Source organism: Ruditapes philippinarum, unplaced genomic scaffold, assembly GCF_026571515.1.
Source record: "Ruditapes philippinarum isolate M1 unplaced genomic scaffold, ASM2657151v2 ctg212_1_1_1_1, whole genome shotgun sequence".
Taxonomy (NCBI): Eukaryota; Metazoa; Mollusca; class Bivalvia; order Venerida; family Veneridae; genus Ruditapes; species Ruditapes philippinarum.
Window position 1 is genome coordinate 214329 of NW_026861955.1, and position 23184 is coordinate 237512.

The following is a 23184-nucleotide window of genomic DNA, read 5'->3' on the forward strand; positions in this document are numbered from 1 at the left end:
AAAACTTTCATTAACAGAAAGTTCGTATTGAAAATCATTATCGCATTGTAATATACTTATATAACAGTTTGTATGAAGTTCCGATATCTGATTTTAGAAGTATTATTTGAATTATTTGCTGAGACAATTTTTTCACAAATACACAATTTGATAAAAGGGAATTACATTAATTCCAATTAACTAACTAAAATATCTGGCAAATACAGATACGGTTTGGAAAACCTCTGGAAAACCTCTTGTGAGAAACAGCACAAAGGTTTTAGCACTTCTACAAATAGCTAAATAATGAATACTGATCAAACTAGAGAACTAATCTGACTTACAAATTGGACTTATTCAAGTCAATCAAATACACTAGCACCGTTCTGGCGGAAGAACAAATCATCTGGGACCTAGCGAATGAATACAAAATTACAACACAGAAGTGGGAATTTCTCATCAAAGAAAGTAGAGATCTGTATTTGCATTATAATATAGGGAAAACATAAAATGTGACAGGTGTTGTGGCTTTAATGTATAAGGCAACTGACTCTCGTCTTTTATGTTCTGTCACTGAAAAAAGTTGGATATTGATTTCTTATTATTTGCACAATGTGTACAGATCTAATACATGTAGTAACAGTGACGCATTAAATATATTCTTATTAAACCACATAATAAAAAAACCCTGAAGTTATTTGTTTGGTCTAGTTTTTGTTGTATAACATTGTTTATGTAATATGGCGTCTTTCCAGTTTAGCGGGTGAAGACTGCATGTGCCCCAACGTGCATTATTTCCGACACGAACGGGCCTTTGAGAAGAACTACCGACGCTCCGTAAGTTAGCTTCCTTACTTGAAACAAATCTAAAGTCCCGGCGGCGGGGGATTCGAACCTACAGCGGTGAGGGGGCTAGTCGTTTGAAGTCAACGAACTTGCCACACGACCACGAATACTCCTACATAAAAGCAATATAGTTTACATCTAGAAAGTTTTAATTGTAAGTAAAGTTATAATAAAGAAAGAATAGTGATTATGAAAAATTGAAACAATATTATCTATTTAAACGTACTATGCATTCTAAATATTAAGAATATCATTACATTCAATGAAATTGAAATAATAACAACGCTATAAATACAAAAGTGCAAAAACAAAATTCCAAAATGCATGTATTATTATTTGGACTTACATTTAAATATTGCCAAAGAGTAAAAACACTACTGTAAAAAGCACGATATGTTATTCCAGAAAATTTTATATTCGTGTGTGTTAAATATAAGAAATATGCTATATTACAACTCTAAAGAGACTCTACCATTAATTATGGAAACAACTTGATTTTACCGTTTTTAAAGTTCATAAAATATTTCGTGAGATAAGCTTTATACAATTTTAACGTACATATTCTAATCTACTATTCATACACATATAACCACACCAAACATCGTCCATTCTGATAATGTCCGTCATAAATTGCATTTATCTATCAACATGAAGTACACTCCAATACAATCTGTGAGCCAGAAATCGATTGTCCTTTCTAATTACGACTCATATTATGAACGGACACTGTCTGTTGTTTTTAGATTGAGAAGAATGTAAATATATGTCTTATGCTGATGCATTCACGGGAAATACAATAATATAATTATTACCGCGCCAACAATTTGAACACCCTCTTTGTTGTTCCAGCGATATTACATTTGTCACGTGATATTTGTTTTCTCTCATTCACGATATATTGTTAGTTTATTATTCGGATTCGGATTCGGATTGAGGTGACGATCATTGTTGGACTTTAGAATACCAGAAAAAGTTGTTATACCTTTTGTTTTCTGTCGCACTGACATATATCCTGTTACAATTGATTTGAGGCGTAAATAATATATCTTTAATCAAAAGAAAATCGCGTGAACATGAAAAGTGAATTTAATCTAACTGTGAGGGAACAGTCATAATGGATTATGATAAAGACCGTAAACAATTTATTAAAAGGATTACAGTAAAAATGCTGTGCACCACATTGCTTGTCATTCGTTTTTATCGTTTCATTTCATTAACTTAAAGAGAGTTTTATATGGCTGTGGTATATGGTAGTATAAAAATATAACTGTGAAAGTTGGGCACTAGATTGCTTTATATTCATTTTTTATCGTTTCATTTTATCATTATATGATTGTGGTATATGACGGTGGTGGCATGAGATCTTAGCAACCTTGACCCATTATTCTGCCGGCCACCGATGATTTTACCATGTAGCAGACACTGTTTGCTACTCAGCCAGTCCTTATTTGGAAAATTTCTCTAAAGATAATGATAAATAAAGTTTAGATAAGTCCATATAAAAATATCAAACCTGAATAATTTATGGAACGCGCAGCCACTGAAGTAATCACTGGCATTTTTGGAAAGCTGCAGTGGAGACAAATTGGTGTAAAAATAAAAAAAAATGTAAAGCTTAATATTGTTCAAATCTTAATATTCCTTTGAAGACGCAATGTCTGGGTCGTCTGGTTAAAAGTGCAATTAATTGCCAAGAAAATTGAAATAAGACTGAAATGTAATTCAAACTATTAGTTTTCAAATTATTATTTAATTTGAAACATGATTTTATGAAACCGTGTGTCTTGAACGAAATATGAAATAAAAGCAATTTTTTGTTCTTAACGATGAAAAAAATATAACAAAAGAAATGTTTATATTTATTTGATGGCAAAAATTAAATGTATAATTATTCACATGATACTAAAGTTTAGCTAGGTGTTAGTTATATTAATTTAGTAGTTTGAAGCCTGAATGTGTTACTGAAAACTAAATACCGACTTAATATGCCTTCAAATTGGTAATGCCCAAGAAATTGCAGGTTACCAACATAAAACATGAACATATAATAGAAAGAGCATCGAAACACGAGGCTATCTGATTTGTACGAGGGGGCGTAGCCCCCGAGTATTAATCAGATTGCCGAGTGTTTTGATATTCTTTCTCTTTTGTATCATAGTCAAACATAAAAACACGTTCCCTGTTGTCGCAAAATGAAACCCCGGAAAAAAATAATCAATAAACGAGCATCTGAATATGATATTTCTGTCGCTTTCCCTTTCTCTGCCGTCACAATATGTAAAATGAAAAATGAATCAGTCAATGGGCATGTTCTAGAGTGCGGGTAACTGATACCTGCACTCCAGTTAACGCACTGTGCATGTATACGTTTACGATTTAACTTGGACACATTTTCAACAGAAGGGTCCCCAAACTATGATACAAACACTTTTATTTAGTCAAACGTTGCATTAACACAATATAGTTTATATAGCGACTTTCCAGCTTTACTGGTGCAAGAAGACCAAAGGTGCCTCTCCGTGCGTTATTTCGGGCACGAACGGGTACCTGAGCAGAACCACCGACGTCCCTAAAGCAATAGCTTCTTTGAACGAAAACATCCAAAGACCCTGGTGTTGTTTGAACCCACGGCGGTAACGGTAACATGTTCGTAAAACACAATACGCGTGAAGTCGAAACACCAGTCGTTCTCAAACACCAATGTATTGTTTTCAATACGTTTAAAGTTTTAAAATAACTTTATTTGAAGACTTAACAAATGCAGTACTTGTTTTGTTTTCCTTTTAAATAATATGTATATTACAACAGATTCATACCAATACCAAATTGCAAGTAAAACCTCGGTCTGAACATTTTTAATTTGTACTTATTTTGAATAAGCGTTTAATATTAACAAAATAGAGTAAAGCAGAATCCATAAAGAAAGCCCAACACAACAAAATTGAAAATGTTGCAGGCTCGGTTTGATTGAGTCTGTTCATGGACGGTTCTGGAAAGTGCAAGTTACCATCCACGCCCCCTAGCACCGGCTTAAGCAGAATTCAACATTTAACACGAAATGGTGAAATTTTGAATTTAGAGACATCCGCTGCAGATGTGTTCATACGGGGTCGTCATGGAACCTTCAATGTGACACAGTAGTGCCATTCCATGAAAAGCGGCATATGGTCCCAAAGTAAAAGAATGCTTTTGCCCTAAACGAGAAAACAATGGGCGGAACTAAATAAAATAGAATTTTGAAAGGGGATCTGAGGTTATGAAGCCTGCATATCACAGATAAGACGTCAAAAGACAAATTTAAAAAGCAGGCAACATATCCTAAGGGTGATTATACAGTATTCAAGTAGGAATACTGGAACCACCCAAGTTGAAAATGGCCAAAAAGAAGAAACTAAAAGTACCACATAACATGTATATACAACAATAATGTTGTGCTGAATCATGTCAGTTTTAGTTTTCAGAAAGATATATTATGTTGCGTAATAATGCATAATTCATGTTTCATGGTAAAACATATTATCAAGTTAGATTTAAATATTTATTCACATTTGCATAATGTGTCTACGAGCAACTTTTGTAATTACAAACCTACTAACCAGTAAAGTAAATCTTACACAGAAGGTGGAACAAATCGTTTTTTTTTCACTTGCGCTATACGTTCGTGGATTTCTTGCCATTTTTCGCTTCTTTTTGAGACATATTATATCTACAAGTTCTCCATTCCTTATGTTTATTGTATGACGTCATATAATTTAAATATTATTATTATATAATAATATGATTATTGAAACGCTGTAATGATGTTACCAACATGTATTCATATGTTAAGATTAAATTTGAAATTGAGGTTTGCCCTTGGAAAATATTTGCCTGTTTTTAAGACCACTTATTAATTATTATACATCAAAATTGCTGAAATTATAAATAATTTTATCTGTGCAGAAACGTCCGATTATTTCTTCTATCTAGCTGAACTATTAATGCTATTAAAGTTGTTGTGACACAATCACACATGTAATGATGTGAAAACTACCTCTTTTGTTATGGTTGAAAGTATTTAACGGCAACATAGAGACGATATAAGAGGCTCAAAATAAGATAACATCAAGAAATATGTCAAAACACAGCTATAACGTTAAAGTGTAGGGTTCCGCGGCAAATACAATGACAATGAAACACAGTTTTGTAGATAAAGTCATTAAACGTATTCTGTTTTGAAAGTAAGAGATAAATGGTATCTAAAATCTCTAAATGAGACACACGGAATAAGTTATAGTCTACCATAGCTTTTCTGATACTGTACATGAATTAAATCTCATATAATGTTTGCTTTGGATGTCGCAATCAATAGAAGTTTCAACTCTGATAACACATTCGGACTTTATGAAAAATTACACAGTCACGTGTCCAGGAACATCGCCACCACCCCAGTTATGCATGTAAATGACTTGTTATTGTTCATCTTTCATTACTTGAAGGTCATACCAGGAAACACGTTTCATGATTGTTTCTCCCTAATGTAAAAACGTCTGCAAATTGAATTTTCATCAACATCAACAAAAAATTTACAACAATTGTCATCTGAATTCTGTTTCAATTTATCAAACATTGGATTTAGTTGTTTGCAAATAAAGTTTTCTCATGACGAAGCAAAGTTATGAGCAGAGGGGAAAATATGCTATGTTTTACAAAATTGTTTAGACAGCAGCAACAATGTGTTTAGATATTATTCAAAATGATATATCAATATCTGTATGATAAAATTGCGTAAAGAAATATCTTAAGTTGCAAAAATGAATATTAATAGTCATTCAATAACTTCAATTAATATTCAGATGGTTTTCCACCAAAAGTCAACTTTTGAAACAGATTTGTGTTCTTTTTATATCTTATGGGGAACAGGCTCGTTTGCAAAAACAATCAAAGAAATAAAATGTTGGGATTATTGCAAATGCGTTTTTATTCTCATCGATTAAAATGTGCAACACCCAGCCCCAATTGTCATCAAGAGCAAAGGACATGACTGACCTTTGCAAATTAACCTGGTTAAAATATAAACGATATGTGTTTGTTATTGGTGAATATGCTACATAAATAGTAAGAAGTAAGACTATAAGTAAGCAAAAGTATTGACATTTTTTCTCTTCTGTTATATGTTATAACAATCAATGGCTTATTAGTAAACAACTGTTAGCATTAAAGCGCGAAAACCAGATGCACGTAACTATGATGTCTTATGTTTAATTACCACCAAACGCTGTGCAATCAAACGTCATTTACGTTTATTCTTGCTATTGTGGCATGGTGGTTTGCTTATTAGTCCCCTACCGGTTTACCGGAGGGGACTTTAGGTTTATCCTCTGTCCGTCTGTCCGTCTGTCCGTCCGTCAGTCCGTCCGTCCGTCCGTCTGTCCGTCCGTCAGTTATTCCGTCCACAAAACTGGATCCCGTGATAACGCAAAAAGTACTGAAAATATTTTAATGAAACTTGATATATGGATAGATGGCAGTATGGAGATTATGCACGTCTTTTTCTTTTCTTCCTATGTTGAAAATTCTGGTTGCTATGGCAACAAATAGACTGAAAATATGGCAAATTTTACACATAACCTGGATCCAGTGATAACACAAAAAGTACTGAAAATATGTTTATGAAACTTGACATATGGGTAGATGGCAGTATGGAAATTTTGCACATCCTTTTTTATCTTCCTATGTTGAAAATTCTGGTTGCTATGGCAACAAAAAGACTGAATTTCAAGATTTCTGATTCTAGTTTTTAAGCTTTTTCACTATAAGTTCTTTATTTCTTAAGGTATTTTCTTCAAACTTTTAATATAAGTTGCTTGTCATCAACCACATCATATGTGACAAGGTTTACAACTCTAGCACAAAATTTATCAGAATTACCTCCCTTGAACTTAAAATTTTCATGAAAAAAACATTGTTTTTTAAGTACTGAAAATATTTTTATGAAACTTGATATATGGATAGATGGCAGTATGGAGATTATGCACGTCTTTTTCTTTTCTTCCTATGTTGAAAATTCTGGTTGCTATGGCAACAAATAGACTGAAAATATGGCAAATTTTACACATAACCTGGATCCAGTGATAACACAAAAAGTACTGAAAATATGTTTATGAAACTTGACATATGGGTAGATGGCAGTATGGAAATTATGCACATCCTTTTTTATCTTCCTATGTTGAAAATTCTGGTTGCTATGGCAACAAATAGACTGAATTTCAAGATTTCTGATTCTAGTTTTTAAGCTTTTTCACTATAAGTTCTTTATTTCTTAAGGTATTTTCTTCAAACTTTTAATATAAGTTGCTTGTCATCAACCACATCATATGTGACAAGGTTTACAACTCTAGCACAAAATTTATCAGAATTACCTCCCTTGAACTTAAAATTTTCATGAAAAAAACATTGTTTTTTTTAATAACTTCTTTTTCTGAATGTATCTACTTCAAACTTCATATAAATGTTTCTTATTGTCACTCAACATTTGTGAGTGTTCAATACTCTAGCAAGACTATTTCCAGAATTATGCCCATTTTGAACTTAGACTTTTTTTTGAGAAATTGGTAATTTTTACTCCAACTTCTTCAATCATGATAGGATTTTAAAAATGTTATATTTTGATAACAGGGATGTTTAAAAAATAACTTTAGAGTGTCCTTCAGTCCGTCTGTCTGTACATAAAAACTGTTTCCTGTGATCACTTTTAAATAACTTTTTTAACAAATTTACTTAAAATAGGAACCTAAGTGAATGGCCAATGGCCCTTCAGAATGTTGCTTGGGCTCTTACCGGTAAGGGACTTATGGATTGCTTGCAATACTATGAAAATTGCTTGTTTAATGAAGTAATTGTATATAAACAAAGAAACATATCATAAAGAACAAAATGCAACACTTGTTTCTGTTACGGAAAAATACAAATTGATGCATACGCTTACAACAAAAACTGGACTAAACTATATCCCCGATACTGTAAGTGACATCTTTGGAGTGATTTGTATTTCACGAAATAAAAAAAACACATTTTTCACTGGTAATCATATTAGAATAAATGCTTTCACTATCTGTAATTATTTGACATTATGTACATTACATTGTGAAATAATTAAAGAAATATTGACTTAGTGAATATTCATTCAGCGTAAGGTCCTTTCTTAAGTCTAGTAATAAAACAAGGAATGGTACGTTAGCTATTAGTCTATTTATTACAAAATCGATGTCCTTAGAACATGTTTCCTACCATTATTTTAATGCAAACTTGATGTCTCCATTAAATGACCATATAGCGATAAGATGAAAAGCACAGAGTGCTTATGTACATGTAATGGAAGTTTTTTTTATAGAAAGGTAAGGTCAAATTGAGTTCATTCAGCTTGTGGGGAGAAAACCTCAATATATCTAAGTGATTTCACCTATATAATTATAGAGATAACCGATCGAATGCTAGAGAATAATTTGACTTACAAATTGGACATCTCTCAGTCAATCAAATGCACAAGCAATGTTCTGACAGAAGGACAAATCTTCTGGGACATGATAAATTGACCATAAATGATGCCATTTGGAATGATCTCTAAATATAAATCGTAAAGGATTGTGTGAGAAGTTTGCAATATCGTAATTCAGCTTACATATCGAAATTGCTGCTGTCATTTTGAATAAAAATAAGTGGTATTTCTTTTTCAAATAATCTGTTTATATATAATGTTAAGTTAAACAACTGCTAACAAACCGCTGCAAAAAATGAAGATATTATAAAGAATGATATTACCATTGACCATTCTTATATTCGCCTCTAAGAATATAAGTGTTAAACTGAAATCAAGAGAAACTTTCCGTTTGACTAAATTTGACTAATTGTAAAAGTGCCCCCCCTCCCTTCAAAAAAATGTCATGTATATAACAGTTGTCCAAAGACGCAATAAATACATAGTTTGTTTATCTTTCAAGTTCGTTTTGACTTAATATCTAGTCAAATCTATTGCTAAAATAACAATCTAAAATTTTGCAACTCGATCTTATACGGCAAAAGATGAAGCAGGATAAAAACAAAAATCTGTAGCAGATTTATTGATCTTTGTATAATATTCTGAATGGAATGTGTGAATCAGTGTCACCAAAGAGGATGTCAGTCACAAATTACATTTATCTGTTAAGCATTAATTACATTTCTGTAATGGTGACCAATCGATATATAGTAAATCCGTGCTGCTAAGATACGATACATGTTCCATCGACCTTTTGAGACGTTCATATACATGTATGGAAAATGGGTTCAAAATAATTTTTGTAAGGAAAAAATAAAGTGTAGAACAACAAACGAACAGTTGATTGACAACTTATTTTGATTACTGTTACTGTTTTTAAAGCATAATAACAGACTTGACTTTAACGTACATTGAATATCAAAAGATAAAAATGAGTCGCGCCGCATCTTTCTCAAGAAAAATTCATTTATGCTTTGTCAATATAACATTAAATGAAATGTAATAATGTACGTATGTCTGTTCCTTGTTATATCCATATTTCTAAACAAATAGAGGCAACATAAATTGTGTACATGTGTATTTGACATCGATACTATTTTACATAATTATTATGCTTTTTAGTGTCATTTGGTGCTTCGATAAAATCACGTCGACAAAGTTCGTTTTCTAATTATTACATCAGTTCAAAAGAACAAATATTGTCATCAAACCTGATGTGGCATAGATACCAAGTATACCCTCCTCGCCCCCCCCCCAAAAAAAAACAAACAAAAAACAAACAAAAACAACAACAACAATAACAACAAAAAACTTTCCAGGTCTACAATATGTTAAATCTAAAAAAATGTAAACAATCTTCGAAAATTAGAATATGACTTCTTTATCATTATACCTTTCATTGTCGTCACAAAAAGCAACCCCCGGAAAAAAGCCAACCACGAGCATGTTCTATTATCATCCTCGACAGACACTGCGTTAACGGAAGTGAACGTAACTAATACCTGAAATCTAGTGCATTAAAGCTTATACCCATTACTACGAACACATTTTCAATGATATGGATGTCTAAACAATGATACAAAATGATTTTTTTAACAGCACCATTTAACCTTTTAATATCCTTGATATATTGCGTCTTATCTGTTCCAAACATTCTCACTCACCATCTCATGCACATGCGCTTGTATTTTAAAAACTCTTGCCGATGTGCACATGATACCAAAAACAAATATAAAATACGTCAGCTGAAACGTATTTCAATACGAAATATACACAGCAAGAAACGGACAGTGCATACGTAAAAGCTAACACTATACTTAGACAGAAAGAACAGACAATATATATGATTTGCTCTCATGCAATCTATCAATTCCGTCATTTATTTCCAGTAATCTTTCTGTCATCTACTGGAACATATTTCTCTGGGAATCAAAAATGGTTCAATGGTTCTAAGACACTATCAGTTTAATAAATTTCTTTGAAATATTTGTTGCGAAATATATTGCTGAGTCTAGACCGTAAGATATTGTTTTTGATAACTAAAATAAAGCCATTGCTAGCACTAAAAGCATATGCTTAAATATTTTATAGTTTGTTCGACAATTGCAGTCAAAAAATATTATGTTTTTATATAAACGGCAAAAATCTACTCATATCGTTTACTACCCATTTAAAACATTAGTCTAAGTTTTAGTTCAGAAGATATTGACTGGTAGCTTATTCCATAGTGAACAACATAAAAAGCAAGACGAGATTATGAACCAAAACCTTTTATGATTTGAACAAGTTGCAATGTCTTTTATATAAAAAAAGCAACACATCACGTAAGAGTAAAAATCACGGCATGTTATTAATCAATCCGGTCAACCGGACCCCGTGATTATATTCCTGCGTATTCGAACTCGAACTGTACATTATTGTACAACAATGCACTCAAAATTTATATCTACCTTCATTCTAACATGAAAAAGATAGATAGATAAATAAATAAATGAATAAATTATTAATTAAATAAATAAATAAATGTTCAAATAAATAAAAATGAAATAATGAAATAATGAATGAAATATTGAATGAAATAATGAATAAAATAATGAATGAATGAATGAATGAAGGAACGAACGAACGAACGAACGAACGAACGAACGAACCAACCAACCAACCAACCAACCAATCAATCAATCAATCAGCCAGCCAATCAACCAACCAACCAATTAATCATTGGACTACATTGATCAGAGAAGTAATTTTCCTGACGTCAATTCTTTATTTTTTATTGACGTCTGGTTATCTGACATCATATGAAAGTAATCATTTGTTTTATGCTCAGCATATAGCGTTTATTTTAATAGAGAAATAAAGTGCTTAAATAAACGTATATCTAAATAGAAGGTGATTATTATAAGACGGCAGCAAATGCATTAATTTCCTTTAATTTCAAAAATTATTTAGTACAAATTGCGTCAAGATAAAGTCAATTTTAATATTATTGTGTTCTATACTTAAACTTAACAACATGATGAAGGTCGATGACGAATGTTCTTTTTTTGAATCTTTGATATAATAATAATAATAATCATAATCATAATTATTATTATTATTATTATAATTATTATTATTATTATTATAATTATTATTATTATTATTATTTGTTATTATTATCATTATTATTTATTTTTATTATTATTATTATTTTTATTTTAGAAATATTACAGTTTTTACTCATATATTTGCCTGATAAGACTACAAATCGATGTTTATGTCATAACATTGACGCCTACCCTTTTCAGTTGAAAATCAGTTTCAAAATCTCATTGATAAAAGGTATGCTAGCTTTTAAAGGTCGTTCGATTAAATATTTATTTTAAACCAGAACATCGTTATCAGTTATCAGTAAAACATTCATCACTGTTATCTATTTAATGTTCAGAACGACTTTAACTGCGACCGGATGACAATTTTGCACTTTATCATTCCACTTGACTAAATGTTACTGTTACTAGATTTCAATCACCAAAGATCTAAATGTGAACACTGATGTATAATTTATCAAAAGCGCAGCGCCTGTCGGTATCTTGTTAAAAGCGGAAATTGAATTTGTTTTAATTAGGTAAAAGTACCCCCACAGCGACGGAAGCCTTAAAAGTCGCTTCAGAAAATAAAGTTATCTTAATAGAAAATAATTATTTTGTAGCTACGCTGAAATATTTATGGAATATATAGATAACTGACATAAATGGAAAAAAAATATTGATGCTAATATTCAGGCAATTAAGAAGAATAAATATAATGACATGTTTTTTATATATATGAGCCGCGTCATGACAAAACCAACATAGTGCGTTTGCGAGCAGCATGGATCCAGACCAGCCTGCGCAGCCTCGCAGTCTGATCAGGATCCATGCTGTTCGCTATCAGTTTCTCTACTTGTAATAGAGTTGGTTAACGAACAGCATGGATCCTGATCAGACTGCGCGGATGCGCAGGCTGGTCTGGATCCATGCTGGTCGCAAACGCACTATGTTGGTTTTGTCATGACGCGGCTCATATACATCTATTAGTTATTAAACCGTCATTTATATGACGAGGTAGACACGTGTTATCACCCTCGATAATAATGTAATCAATGTCAGTTTACCTTCATTTTTATCCAGTGTTGTTATACATGGGTTATTGTTGAAAGTAAAATTTTATTTGAGCTACCTTCATTGTCATTAGTTTATTTATTGATCCGTCAAGATATCATCTTCGTTCTTTGTAATTTGTTACATTATATGTAACCGTTTAATCAAAACTTCTTTTACCGTACATAACAACTGACAAATTCACTTTTAATTACTGACTTGGCTTTTTGAATCATTTTAACATTTAAAAATCTCTATTAATTGTATTATTTTATTCGTTTAATAAATTCCTTTTAATAAATGAATAAAAAGCAAGAACACGTATGTTGCACAAAGACTACATCAGTTTCTTTACCGTCTCCTTGATATACTTCTAAAACCCTTTTTACATACCACAAGGCTGTAAATGCAAAATTACTGACTGACTGTTATCCACCTATAACCAAATAAACGGCTAAGTTGACCAATGTTTTACGATTGGGTTTATTGAGCCTATTAAGATGACGGACCTGGTAACTGCAAGCTACCGTCTACGTCCCTAGCACCGGTTCAAGCAAATGACAATGGTGAAAAATTTTTAATTTAGAAATATCCGCTGATGTGTTCATACGGCTTTAATCATGGAGCCATTTCTTGTACCTAATGCATCATTGCTTTATTTATCTGTGGAATAAAATGAATATATTTTTATATGTGTTTGATAAACAGCAGTCTAGATTGCATTCATTTAGAGGAGTGATCACTTTATTACATCAAATACACAAAGACCTCATATTGTCCAATATACCGACACAATGTATCAAATATTAATCCGTTTTATTGACAAGACGCTTTACAACAGGCAAGGGAAATTTATCACTATCAATCCTGTAGAATTAACAAACTTGTATTAGACGATATGAGTCTTTTTTAGTGTTGAATACAATTGCTGAATGTTATTTCGTTTGAGTAATTGTGTAATCACATTTATCTAGGCACAATGTGACAGCATGAAAAAAGTCTGTTGAGCTATGAAAGAATGTGTGTGCAAAAGTATAGCAATATACATGTACATGTACTCGTACTATCTCAGTCTTTAAGCTTTTTACCAGCCGAGCAAATACATGATAATTGCAGTTCATGATCACAGTATTGCTATCCTTTAGATTATAATGTCTTTCTTGAATGACTACACACAAATTGTCTTTTTTATTTTAGGTAGAACATAGTTATTTAATAATTCTAATGCGCCTAAAAGAATGAAAACTCATAAAACGTTGAAGCTAATTCATGTATCATTGCCTGACACATTTATGGTGTTAAATCAATGCGATTGACACGAGCGGATGTAAAGTACATTAGGCTAATTAGGTCACAGCAAGAATGTGATAATGGAAATAATAAAAGCCGTTTGAATTGTCTGACAAAAAAATATTGCACGTTAGAGAATAAAGAGACCTGTTGTCTTTTTTGACTATTTTATGCCGGGGAAACATTTTACACAATAATTATGGGAATCACAAGATAAAGGCATTTTGATTCTATGCTTTACGACCTACAGACGATCTACATAAAATATTTAACCTACAATTTGAAATGTAAAAAAGTATGTACTTGCATACTTTGAATGAATATTTGTAGAATACTAAACATTTTCCTTGAAAACCCAGCGATTACGGTATATTACGCTTTTTCTTTTCATATATTTTTTTTCTTTATTTAAACATATCATAGCATAGATAAAACATATATTAATCATATGAGCATTTATCAAAGGTTTGCTATAAATACATATATTCGACATACATGTATGGAAAATATGCTTAATTTGATAACTTAAAGAAAATATAATAACATATTTCATTGATATGATGACAAAGAAGCCCCTTAAAAGATACGACACATGCCTAGAATCGATGATTTTTACATTCCCCTTCAAAATGGTATTGAGACTATGTCGTCACATCACGGATAGTAATAAGTAATATTTAAAAGTTACTAGGATCTAAAATTGATGCAAAATTGACGGAAACGCAATCTAGTAGGTTAAAGCGGCCTTCAGTTTCTGATTTTCTGTTGGAAAAAAAACCTCACAATTCTGTGCTTTTTGAAACTAAGCATTTCCGTAATTTTACCATGGTAAAGAACTTTATATCACTGTTTACGGCGTCAAGAGAGGTATTTATAACGCGCCAGTATTGTTCGTCGGGGAAACAAATCGCCCACTTTACTAATTTAAATGAGCCGTGCCATGACAAAACCAACATAATGGGTTTGCGACCAGCATGGATCAAGACCAGCCTGCGCATCCGCGCAGTCTGATCAGGATCCATGCTGTTCGCTTATAAACCCTATAACAAGAAGAGAAACTGATATCGAACAACATGGATCGTGATCAGACTGCGCAGATGCGCAGGCTGGTCAGGATTCATGCTGGTCGCAAACCCATTAGGTTGGTTTTGTCATGACGCGGCTCATCTAATTGGGCGGACCGGTAGATTATAGGTTATGGAGGGGCCCCCTATTGTTTATGTATCTTATCATCGGCAAATTTTATTTTCCGCCTTTTTTCTTTTTATCAGAAAAATATATTAAACGATTTATATATTACACTATAACCGTTTAAAAACTGAAGGCCGCTTTAATGAACATAGGACCTGAAGTATGCTGTTACAAAATATATTATTAATAGACAATGATATCTAAATGAATAAATCTAAGTATTATTAAATACATTTTAAATTTTTTTTTCACAATGTTAGCGAACTTATACCTGATGCTTTAAATTATTGTTTGAATAAAAACAATATTCAAAAAGTATCTATATGAAAGAAACAGTTTGTATTTGTATTTATTCTTTAAAACAAATAGTGCAAACCCTAAATAGTAAAAATACAATTATAAAAGGAGAACAATATTTTGTTCGGGAATACTCTATTTATATTAACAGAGTCAATATTCATGTATCCATGTCTGTTAAAACAGACATTTATTTGATTTTACCGGCCTGTAAAAGAAACTATCGTGGGTATTTGGAAACATCATTGTTTCACTGTTTATGATTTTTATAAAAAAATATTATTCGGAAACAACTACATGTATCTTTAAGTCCTTTATTTTACATTGTAACGCCATTAACCAATATTGGAGGACGTTATTCACAAATAATAACCATTTTATTCTCAAAATGCGTTTTTTTTGTTTAATTAGAAAAACAACGGGAAAGAAAGCAAAACGAAAATTGCAAAGAGAAATGTGTGAAATAATGGAAATCCATTAACAATGCAAGCTTTCGTTCGAGAAACGGTAAAAGTTCTCAATTTTAATCAAATTACATCCATTTAGCACTAATTACATTCACCGATACTGTGATCAGTTTCAACTTTAAGATCGGCGTGATTTGAAAAATAGTCAAAAGTTAATGTATGTCATATATTATAGTAGTGCTATGTCACAGAAAATGTAAGGATTTTGATACTGTGCATTTTATATGAATATGGTAAAGTATATTTATACAATTTACTACATTGTTTTCTGATGTCATTCTTGCAAAATAAATACTCGTAAAAGATATGAAAAAAACCCAAAGATACAGAGCTTTACTGTTTGACAAATCAGGAAACGTATTTGTGTCGTCACATATGTATGAGGGTTCGTCAAAACTGCACTTGTTGTTGGTGTATTAAGAATTAATCAATTTTGTTAAGATTAAACTTTTCAAACTAAGAAAAAATTAGTATAATTCATTCTCATTTACATAAAAAATGTTTAGAACTTCAAAAGATACGAAGTTCCCTTTAAGATGTCTTTTTTTAATAAATATGTCTTTGAAAATTAGTATTTTAAAACACCTGAAAACTATATCAAATTAAAAAACAACAACGAATAAATGGTTATATTTACCATTTCTACCTCTTATCCAATTTAAATAAAACATTAAATTATATACTCATACATATTCATAGAGAAATCCAACCTCTCGATGTTTTGTTCAGAGAACGCAATTCCCTCTAACACATTTGCTTAACTATACCAGTCTTAAACATTACCAATATCATCGAATTTTTCCCATTGGTCATTTGCCGATAATCCTATTCCTCAACAACGCAATTGTGTTTTAGGTTTCTTTCCCCTCACAAAATCCTTTTGTTCCCGTTTATAGAAGTGATATTTGATACACATAAAGCAAAATTTCCATTAAACATGCTGCACGCGACTTTAAACTGTCATTAAACACAGTTCAAACCGTTTAAATGTCCTGTTATGTGTGATAATTAAGATGTTAAACGAGAAACCTGTGGAATTTGTCTTTTTAAACCAAGTAATTCAAAAGCTATTATATTACTGGATGTTTGCACTATTTCTCAAGTAAACGGATTCTTTCATAACTTTGTTTTATATATAGTTCCCATTCAAGCCAAAATCGAAAACGACATGAATTACAATGCTGTTAACCAGAAATTAAACTTAGATTATAACATTTTGTGAAGAGCCAATACTTAATATATATTAATATATATTTAAAAAATCAATAGCTACGAAGCATCATTTATATGACCTATTAAACAATAAATAAATAAATATTTCTTAAAACTTCATTTTACCTAGCAAGCCTCTAGTTTAAAGGCTGTTAACTTATACAATACAAAGGAAATAAGAAGATATTCTTGAACTTATAAATCGCATGCCAAGATACACGTAAAGAAACGTTTTATTAGTTGGACATTTTACGATAAATTTAAATTGCAGTTAAATGGCTAACCTGGATTACTGTTGTTTTATAACGTCACAATCACTAGTTGCAGATGCATTCCATAGGCATGTAATACTTAAACAAAAAAAAAGCGGCTGAACACATTGTCGGTGTTTGTTTGTGCTTTCTTAATAAACAGATGTATCAACTTTTAAAATAAGGAATGTCATGTTGTAGACCGCACTCCTGTTTTGACGTGATTGTTGCCAAGCGACGTCAAAATTATGATTATCATTACTAATATATGGGAAATAAAGAACACGATTTCGCTAATCGCTATTGATTTCTGTATATTTTGTCATAATATATTCACGATAATTTAAAAAAATACCCACAAGATTTCGTATACGAATATCTCGAAACAGGCATTATAAGATAACAAAAAAGTAGAATACAGTTTGGCAATAAAGAATATATGAATATACATGTACTTTTACTCAAAAAGGACATATCATCAGTAACAAAATAAACATATAATTTTTCGAGCTTTCCCCATATTCTCTAACATCGATCAGTAAACAAATAGTGATATTTAGACTGTCGTCAGTGCATTCTCATTTCATTCTCCAAGAAACGAAAATTTATCGTCCCCCTCTTTCAATATACTATCAAATTCATACTTTATAATCGAAGTGCTGTATTGTGCCCGAATAAGATGGATTTGTCTAGACTAAAATAACAATCTATTGACTGATATAAAAAAGCAATGTCTGCTAAAAAAATATTTTGACAAGCAACCTATTTACACAATGATTTCTCTCATATTCTATAAGCACCCTTTCTGTGACTTTAGATCCGAGTTCGTTCACTTTTTGATCATATAAAGAATTCTGTGATGAATTTAGAACCCGGTGGATATCTTATTTGACTAACAAATATTCACGGCTATTCACAGATCGTAAGCTTGAAGTGTCACTAAAAGGACAAACACTCTCAAATTGATAAATGGATTTTATAATGATATCAGTATTATATATTGAAAGACATAGAAGGTATTTAATATTGAAAAACAAAATAATATTTGTAAACCAACAAAAAGTGAATTTAAAGGCCAATTGTGATAAATACTATTAATTTCATAAAAAAAAAAATTATTAATTTCTGCTATTTTTTTACAGTTTTAAATGAGAAACCAAGTTGCCGTATACATGGAATATCTTTATTTATAAAACCCTGTTGGCAATTGGTATAATTATGGTGAATTACTATTTTATGTCAAAGTTATAGGTCAAAATACTACTTTGTTTTAATTTTCTGCCTTTATGATACATTACTGCGTGTTTAGCGGTACTTTCTTCAATTGTTAAACATCTAACATGCTCTAAAGCCATTATTCAAATACTATTATAGACATGTCATTTCTAAAGAATTTAAAAATATTGATTTCTAAGGCATTATTTGCCTTTAACATTTTAAACTTCAAATGTCTATTTCCGTATAATTAGAAAAAAGCCGTAGTTACTACTTGTAGGCTTCTGGAGGAATCTCGTTGGAATAATGAGCTCAATAAAAAATGATGTAGATGGGGACAATCAGTCAATAGGTACACTGTTTGCGGATTGTGTAATCATACAATTTCATGTTACTCAAAATAAGACTGCTTTCCAGCACCATCATATTTGTGCCTTTTTAGTCTACTTTTATCTCTTAAGTCATCAGATAATACGGCTACTGTAACATTTATTTTTGTTTAACTGAAGACCGATCGAAAACGTCCATGTTGTCAGCTTTCAGTTATTTTATTGTTAAAACAATTTTTTTCTAATTTCACCCCTTATTCGTTTGAGCTATTTCTATATGATATACAAAAGATTGTCATATGATTCTTAAGTTTGTTATGTGTAGCAGATACTTTTATCTCAGCACCGTCTTAAAAATCTAATATGTATGACTTTTTTTTTGTTCTCTATATACGTTAAATGTTACAGTCCGATATATTTAGCATGTGTTTTTATGTAATTAATAGAGTATAACAAATTCATAGTATGAGGCCTATTTTTCAATATTTATTACCTTATATATATGCATGGCATTTGTCCTATTGGAATTACTTTGGAAACAATTATTTTTGAATTGTTTAGGATGATAATCGAACAATTGATGAATATAATTTTAAACATTTACACTGAGCTTGTGTCAGGATGTCAATATATATGCTGTAAATTTTCTATTTAGGTATAACTATCAGTCTTATTAATATACAATGCATTCTTTAGTAGTTTATGATAAAATGTTGTTATAGTACATATTACCATAAATATTCTTCTTAAGACTTAAATCATATTTGCCGCAGTGAAATTTGTTTTAGAATATACCATAAATATTTTTCTTAAGAATAAGATAATATTTGACACCATTTTTGCTATATCTTTTAGGTCTTACAACACCCTGAACGATAAAATTATCATCATACAAACTGACAACCAGCTTCTGTAAGAAGTTTCTTCTGTCATCTAATTGAAAATCAATAACGATGCACTTTATATTACTCCTTGTCACGCACACAGAATAAGAAACAACACAAGATGAACGTATTATTATTCTCATAGAATAACAATGTTTCAAGGATTTAACGTAAGCCAGTAATCACTTTACGTAATGCAACGAAAACAATAGGTTATGCCATAAATGGGCGCTACTAAAATGATATTGTTAGACGTTTTTAAGGAGTATGTGCTTTGGTCTCCTCTCATTAAGAAAAAAAAAACAGGAAGAAATCATGTAAAAAACAGTCATTATCTAAACTTTATGATAAAATCGTTTCTCTTTTTTAGGACGTAAGTTCAAGTTTTGATTATATGATTATTACTGACAATATCAAGATAAATCATGTTGATGGAAACAATATTGGGCAGTAAATCATTTATATTCATTTTGATCAAATAGGATAGTGGTACAAAACGACTTCTTTGAAATATTACAACAGTTGGAGCTTATATCGGAAACAAGTGAATCTTAATGTGTTCATCATTTTTTAAATGCTTTAGAACTGTCTAATTACATGTAACAATTTAGAAATGCTCTGACTCTGCCAGCTTGGGTACATAAACTTAAAATTACAAAGAATTTTTTTTACACTTGTTAAAACATGTGCCTCTATTACAATACGCATGAAGATATTCGTTTATTTATGAAAATAAATTCATACAATATTTACCCCGTTTTCAGAAGTCGCACAAATTATTTACGTTTTAATATTATCATTACATTGAATGATTTGAGTTATCGTCAGTTTTAATAATTTAAAAATTTTAAAATTGTCAATTGTGCAAAAGCAATGTTTACTTATTTTTAGAACTTCTTGAAACCCCTTTAAACTCTGTTACAGAAAATGGTAAAATAATTTCATCATACACTTGATGTATACTTGCGCATCTATTTTAAGTTAAGTTACTTAATAAGAAAGTTTACAAAACTAATTTACACTAAGTCCCGATGGCAAGATCGACCCGCAAACATTACATAGTTACATGCATAAAATCTGATAGAACTTTATTGTTTATAAAGTATATTTAATATTAAAGTTTTCATAATTGTTATGAGCAAAAAACTTGTTTAAATCATGTTTCTAAATGAAATTCCATTGTCAAATACATAAAATTAAAAAATAAGTAGATATAAACTTATAATATTTAAATAATTAACAAAATTATTACCAACTTCAGATGGAAAATAAGTCCACAGAAAAATAATGTTTACAATTACAATCCAGGCATAAAATTACTAAAGCAATACCTATTCTTTCGATAGTTTCTGTTGAAATGCTGTTCCGTAGCATTCTGATATAACCAGTATTGAATTTAGCCTCCGTTTGTCAATTGCCAATACACAGTCCGATACTCTCTGTGGTGGTAGAGATGCGCATTTTTACTGTCAACTCTTTATTTCTAGAATACATCACTCACTGAAAGAATAGTGAAAAAAAAGAAAATATATCATGAAGAATGCACGTATTTAACGCTTCCTAAGAAAATGATTTATCATGTGCGAGAGTTTATTATTATCATACTTCTATTGTTTGATTATGTTAAATATTTCAACCATGCATCGTTATCAGTTCAGAAAAAGGAACAAACTATATAATTTTGCAAAGGAAAAGATAACAAACTGTAATTGTAATAAATATTGTTTTCCAATATTTAAAAAAAATCAAGCTGAATTATATTGGTCATGGGTGAAACATACTCATGTCTAGTTACAAAAATTTTTTAGTTACTCATTCATAATGCCCTATATAGATGTTACTTGACAATTTCAATAACACTCATTCTTATCTACTAGTAATAATGAAACAGTTTCGGCTTCAAAAGTGTCATTCGTGGAATAAATGAATGATTGATTGTTAACTTTCCTGTGAACCAAGGTGTCAGGTGTTTGTAAGAGAGACAAAAAGAAGGGTTATTTACATACATGTAAATAACCGGTTACCAAGTGCTATCACTCTTTGCGCGATCACAAACAGTGACAAAATGAATATAGAATGAGTGTTTAATCTAATTTGACTTACAAATTGGATACAGGCTCTTCAATCATACCAGCTTATACTCCTGTTTAAGAGCTAGACAATTCCTAGAGGAGTGAATTAATTGCTTATAAATATACCAACACTAGGTTGAACATCGGCTGAATTTAAAATATGCACACAACATTTATATGTTTATGAATCTAATTGATATCAGGTTCTTGACCGTGTCCTAAAATTAATGGTCAAAGATTTTTTTTAATCTTTCAAAATTAAAGGGAGAATTATGATTTTGTGCTTAAGAATAGAAATTAACAAAAACAAGACTGGCTTTACGTGACTACATACAATCGAAGTTCTTAAACACATAATTTAACAGTGTTTTGAGTTTTCGTATAAGTATGATATACTTATGTGTATGTGCGAAAATACAACGAAAGTTATAAGGGAATTAACGAAATAGGAAGATTTGAAATAATATCATAAATTGATAAACAGCATATTCTTTGATATGTAACTATTAATATATTAATTTGGCACGATATGTTTGTGTTAAATTAAATGTGATTATTTATTTTGTTCTGTTGAATTTTACTGTATATAATGAATATTTAGCAGCTATATACGTGTTATAAGAACGTATCGGTATTGAAGTATGATTTGTAACGATATCAGCTTCATTAAGGCTATATAAATGAGGTCAGTCAGGACAAAAACATTTAACAACTGAAATCTTTATACAACGAAATGCCGGTTTTTTTCTGAGGGTGTAACTTTAGTATATTTACATGGCGGCTACAAAGTCAATGTATATTTATCTCTTTTTTGTATGAAATTTACTTAAAAGCCTATAATCATTATAGAAAATTGCGATAATGCAATCACTCAAACTTAAGACAGAATTAAACCTTGCGAAAACAGTAAGTCGGTCACATTTGTCAGATAACTGTCATTATGGTTATCTGAGAATGTTTTTTTCGTAGTATTGTTATATTCGGAAGCAATCTGTCAGGAAATAGATTGGATTGTAGAATGTAGATGGGATTAATCGGACGTTGCTGACAATAATGTTAAGTTGATATATGGTGTACTATTACGGCCATAGAACTTGGTATTCGCGAAGACCTATTTTTTTTAAAGTAGATGCTACACAGAACATAGTCATTTTCCTAAATAAGCATGATGTAATACTTAAGGTTGGTTAAACCTTTTTTCATCATGAAGTTGCATATCATGCTTTGGCACGTGTTTATGTCGTTTCTGTTTCTGCACAAACAATAGATGTACAAAATATGCACAAAATTATAACATATTCTTATTCTTATATCACCGATATGTGAGGAATTCGAACATATATTTAACACATGTTATGGACTCGTTCAAGAAGGCTATATTATAAAAAACATTACTATGGAATCAAAACACATAAATACGATTTATAACTATATATACGACATGAAATGCACCTCGTTGATAGAAACTATTTGCTGTATTTGTATATTGGGTACATAAGAAAACATGGAAG

General features: G+C 30.8%; 1 protein-coding gene across 2 annotated transcripts in view; it reads right to left on the reverse strand.

Annotated features, from left to right (window-relative positions):
- The window catches only part of LOC132717460 (G-protein coupled receptor dmsr-1-like), a 34232-nt gene extending 13130 nt beyond the window's left edge, over positions 1-21102 (reverse strand). The window contains exon 1 of one of the 2 annotated variants that reach the window (XM_060700930.1): positions 20933-21102. The gene's annotated coding sequence lies outside the window, so the exon portion shown is untranslated. Of the gene's footprint in view, positions 1-20853 lie in introns of both variants that reach the window. The other variant, XM_060700929.1, reaches the window with a different exon arrangement.
- Between the last annotated feature and the right edge of the window lie 2082 nt (positions 21103-23184).